The sequence below is a fragment of the Narcine bancroftii genome, chromosome 5, assembly GCF_036971445.1.
Source record: "Narcine bancroftii isolate sNarBan1 chromosome 5, sNarBan1.hap1, whole genome shotgun sequence".
Taxonomy (NCBI): domain Eukaryota; kingdom Metazoa; phylum Chordata; class Chondrichthyes; order Torpediniformes; family Narcinidae; genus Narcine; species Narcine bancroftii.
The window spans coordinates 177,877,419-177,883,172 of NC_091473.1; positions in this window are offsets into that span (position 1 = coordinate 177,877,419).

A 5,754-nucleotide genomic window follows, 5' to 3' on the forward strand; every position below is an offset into this window, starting at 1 on the left:
TTTTAGCTCTTTTATTTTTAACTGCATATTTCTAATCATTGAGTAGAGATGCTGCAATTAAAATTGTAAATACTTTGTTAAAACGATCATGGAATACTTGAATCTCTCACTAGCTTTGCTAATTTTCAATTCAAACAAGATGTTTGTAGGAGATATGGCCACCCATTTTCTCTTGAATAGCTGATTTCTTAAAATAAAATTACATTTTTGAAGTATCAGCTTGTTTTAGATTTGATGTTAAGAATCTGCTGAAGAACGAGTTTATCTATTCATTATTGTTAGTTTCACAACTGGCCAAATACTTGGCCTCAAGAGTTGAACAGATCTACTGGTAAGAAGTCAGTGATCAGAATGTATTCTGGAATTTTAAAAGGGAGTTTTCCTGTTTATGACTGGTGGGCTACAACATCGGCCCACCCAACCCAACCAGATACGTGGGGGTGTGGACTGGGGGTTGCGGCATGAGGAAGATTGAGGACAGGATGGGAAACAGAGGAGAGATTGGACTCTGGGGTTGGAAGAAGGTAGAGGGTTCTGTGTGAAAAGAAATTGAGAGGAGGGGTAAGAATGGGTTTGGGGTGGAAATGGAAGAGGAGAGGGAATGGAGTGGGAGGTGAGGTAGTTCTGTTGGCAGAGAGAAGGCTGTCGGAGAGCAAAGTTAAGCAAAAGTTTGGGGAACCTTCTGTGGGTTAGAGGACATCCCCACTTTAGCCATACTTCAGAAGTTATGCTCCTTGTGATTGTGAATAGAATCCTGGAGTGTGATGCTAAAGAGTCTCAATAAAATCCATGTGTCGGGCATGTGAATTTAACACGTTTCTGCAGATTTCCACATTTTTCAAATCCAGTTCTGCATTTTTTTTAAATCCACCTCCGTGTTTTATCAGTTCCCTCCCGGCCCGCTCTGACTCCCTCTGCTCGTTCTGTGCTGTGCTAATGTGTTGCTCTGCTGACTCTGGCTGTCACGTTTCCCGCAGTCTAGCAGCGACGGTGCATCCCCATGCACTCCCCTCAGTGGCAAAGCATTTCCGATGTGTGGCGATGCCATGCCATTTATGCCAGCGGCGCTCCCTTCTGTTTTTACCCACGTCTTGAAAATCACTTGTGAAAACTAATTGCTTTTAAGGTTAACTGAAGAAAAACCCTGAGCAATAGATGAACATCAATGGAAAGAAATGTTTACGGATTGGACACGAGCACTGCCTGGGGATTGAGGGTAGGTTGGGCGCGGGTGCTGCCTGGGGATTGGGGGAAGATTGGACAGAGATGCTGCCAGGTGATTGAGGACAGGTTGGGCAGGGATGCAGCCTGAGGATTGGGTAGTAGTTACTGCTTGGAGATTGGATGCAAGTTGGTCAAGGGCACTGCTTGGCATGCTAGGTGCTCATTATGGGCAAGTACTGCTTGGGGTCAGGAGAACCAGACACTCTGGTTTGAGTGTAGGTCAAACAGGTACTGCCTGGTGATCTGGAAGGGGCTAGGAGTCTGGGTACAGATGGTAGTGTCTGTCTGATATACTGTGCTCACTTTCATTTTTAAAAAAATCAATTTTTTCTTTTAACTTTTTTTAGTGACTTGAAACTGGTAATTTTGTGTGTATGGGGGATGGGGGGGCACTGTGCCCCCTTGACCCCCGCTGTATGCCTCATGCAAGCGCCTGATGTGTACTAAAGCAGTGTGATGTTGGGTGGGAAGCTTTTCAAAGCATACAGAAGGTTGGGATGGAAAAGATAAGCTTTGAAAGGAGGCTATAAAATATCAAAAAAGAAAGCTTTTTTTTACGTATAGTAAGGAAAAGAGAAGTAGGAGAAGAGAAAGAACTGATAGAAAATGACACTGGAGAAATTATAATGGGAGACAAGGAGATGGCAGAGTATTTTGCATCAGTCTTCACTGTGGAAAACCTCAGTCTGGTGAGCTTTCAAGGGTGATAGGGAAGAGGGTGACTCCAGTCACCAGATAGGTGCTTGGGAAGAATAGATGGGTTTCCTGGACGAGATGGAATTTGCCCTCCGGTTCTGAACGAAGTAGCTCAAGAGATTGTGGAGGCTCTCATAATGATCTTCAAAGAATCGATAGATTCTGGCACAGTTCTGGAAGAGAGGAAAATTGCAAATATCGCTCTGCTATTTAAAAAGGGAGGGAAGCAGCAGAAAGGAAATTATAGGCCTCTTAGCCTAATGTCGGTGGTTGGAAAGTTGTTTGGGGTGAGGTTACGGACTCTCTGGAGAGGCACGACAAGATTGGCCACATTTGGCTGGTTTTCTGACAAACTGCCTGCAAGTTTTGAAAGAACCACAAGCAGGCTTGTCAAAGGACATGTAGTGGATGTTGTATACTTGGACTTTAAAAAGGCCTTTTGCAAGGTTCCGCACATGAGAGCCCATGGCTGATTGGCAGAAAGTGGGAAGAAAGGGATACTATGCTGGTTGGCTGTCCGTTACCAATGATATGACCGGCAAGGTCAGTGTTGGGGCTTCTATTTACATTGGATGTTAATGATTTGGATTGCAGAATAAATGGCTTTGTGGCTGGTTGCAGGTTGGCTTCAGCAAGGATAGGCTGAGGAAGCACTCCCAAGGAGGGAAGGTTGGTATGGTAATTTTAATTAATTAATTTAAGAGTAGATTATGGAGGTAGTTGGGTTAGTCCTGTGCTCCGATTGCAGGATGTGGAAAGTCAGGGACTGTGCAAATGTCCCTGATGACTACACCTGCAAAGAGGTGTGTCCAGATGCAGCTCTTGGGAGCTGGAGTTGCAGCTGGATGAGCTTCGGATCAAAAGGGAGGCAGTGACTGAGGAAAGGGGGGTGGGGGGGAGAGACAGACAGTGCAGAGTACCCCTATGCCCGTTCCCCTCAATAATAAGGATACAGTCTTAGATACTGTTGGGAGGATGACCTGCTAGGGACAAGATATGCTGGTCAAGTTTCTGGCACGGGGGTGGAGGGGGGTGGGAAGACCCCTTGGCTCAGAAGGGAAGGGGGGAGAAAGAGGAGAGCTCTTGTAATTGGGGACTCGCTGGTTAGGGGACCAGATAGATTTGTTGGATAAAATTGGGGCTCCCGACTGGTATGTTGCCTCCCAGGTGCCAGGGTTGGGGATGTCTGATCGAGCACACAGCATTCTGGAGGGGGAGGGTGAGCAGCCAGATGTTGTGGTCCACATGGGGACCAAGGACATAGATAGAAGTGGGGATGAGGTCCTGAAGAATGAATATTTGGAGCTAGGTTAAAAAGCGGGACCTGAAGGGTGGTAATCTCGGGATTGCTACCTGTGTCACGTGCCAGAGAGTGTAGGAATACGAAGACGTGGCAGATGAATGTGTGGCTAAAGAGTTGGTGCAGGGGGCAAAGGTTCACCGTTGTGGATCATTGGGATCTCATGGGGAAGGTCTGACCTGTATCAAAAGGACGGGCTGCACGTGAACTGGAGGGGGACCAATATCCTGGCGGGCAGGTTTGCTAGAGCTGTTGAGCAAATTTTAAACTAGTTTGGCAGGGAGGGATGGGAATCAGAATTGGAGTGCGGAGATTCGGGTAGAAGAACACCTAGATTTGAAGGCAGAGAGGAACTAGAATGTTAATGAGGGAGGGGGGTGTGGTGGTAAAAGTGGAATTTGTTGCCACAGGTGGTGGTGGAGGTCGTCATTAGGTGCATTTAAGGCAGAGATGGGGAGAAGGCTGGACAGTGTGGCTAAGTGGAAAAATGGCAGTGCAGACTTTATCTGTTGGCATTGGAGAGGGTTCAGAGATGATTTACGAGAATTATTCTTGGAATGAAGAGATTAGCCTAGAAGCAGCTTTTGGACTGTACTCCTTGGAGTTCAGAAGAATGAAGGGGGGACCTCATAGAAGCATTTTGAATGTTGAAAAGCCTGGACAGAGTATATGTGGCAAAGTTGTTTCCCATGCGAGGAGACTCCAGCATAAGAAGGCATAACTTCAGGATTGAAGAATATCACTTCAAAGGTTATGTAGGCATGTAGACAGAGAATGATCAACCTGTGGATTTTGCTTTCATAGGTGGTGATGAAGGCTGGGTTGTTGAGTGTTTTTAAGGCAGAGATTGATAGGTATCTGAATAGTCAGGGTATCAAAGATTATGGGAGAAAGCAAGGGAGAAGGGCTGAGTGAGAGAATGGATCACCTCAAGATGGAATGGCGGGTGGACTCGATGGGCTGAAAGGCTGCCTTCTGCTCCATTGTCCAAACTTGAAGCTATCCAGTTGTGGAGAATGTGTGTAATTAATTGTTCAAATAGTAGCTGCTAAAAATACGTCACTGCCCTGACTGGCTGCTTTTCCGGTCTCCAACCTGCTCAGCCTTGGATTCAATTCATTGATTGAGAACCCACCTCACTGAGAAGCTAGAATGAAGAAGAACTTACAAAGCACTGAAAGGTACTTAGCAGCTCGTCACGCAGGGGTGGGAAATCTTTGAATTTAGACATACAGGCCATTTCAGCCCACGAGTACATACTGGGAGTGCAGGTTAATTGGGCAGCACGGACTCATGGGCCGAAATGGTCTGGGACATGCTGTATGTCTAAATTAAAAAGTTGCCCATCCCTGATACTATAGATCAACTCCACAAGAGTGTCCTTGATTTCATCCATGGTATACATTTGCAGAGAGTGCCTTACTACCTTACTATGTCTTTAACTCTGTCAACTGAGAGGAAAAATCTGTTCAAATTTGTCCCTCTCCAGAAATGTATTGTGATTTTACAACTCTACATGATGATGTGCAAAGCACACCCAATCATAGTGCATGCTGGGAACAGCGACCTGGGAGAGCAGGGATCAGAGACATGGCTGCTTCACTGGGTCCTACCACCTGGTCCTGAAGCCTATGGCTCTATAGGCTCTAAATGTCCTATTGTAGCGGTGGCTACACTGCTAACTGAAGGATCGCACAACCAGATGGGTTGAGTTCAGTGAGCAACAACTGATTTATTGCAGGCTATCTGGCTGTTCTTATACTCACAGCCCGGTCCTGGCTGAGAACCGTGATGGGGGCCCCCGACGTCACCGGGGCATCATGTGGGTCCCCAACCGTGGGCTTTGGAGCCCAGTGCTGAGGTTGGGAAGAAACCCCTGATGGCATCATTTTGGCCGGCTGTCCTGCTGTGTGCGTGACAAGCGGGGCTGGTTCGCCTGCCTAATGGTGTACCGCCACACAATTTTAATTAAAATCCTGCAACTATTGGGGATCTGTGCCCGAGACAGTAACACCTGTGCTGGGCAGCATACCACTTGAGGTTGCAGATTTCTGGGGAGCAGCGGTCAGGCACAGTGAGCCAGAAACTGGGAGAACACACCCGTTGAGAACGAGAAGCCTGGGAGATGACTCAAAGAAAGGCAGCGGATTACCGAGGAGCTCAGCAGCCGAAGGATTCCCGATGGCAGCAGGCTGCTAGAAACCAGCTCGTGAGAACTAGGTATCGGAAATGGGACTCGAAAGGGTACTGAGGGCAAATAGAGCTCTTGAAGGGCCTCGAACACTGAAAGCCCCCTGATCGTGTCGGAGTTTCAACGTGAGCTTAGGTGGCCGATGGTTTGAAGTGGAGTCGCTGAGGCTGTGGAAGTGCTGAAGGGGATTCATTTTTGTTTCTCTTTCTTCTACTGTTTGGGGCAATGGACAATACTAATAGAGACTCTGCCTAATGGCAGGTTTTTAATAAATGGTATAATATTACATTATTATGACATTAAAGGAATCTTGAACTGATACCTTCACTGGCGTATACGAGGG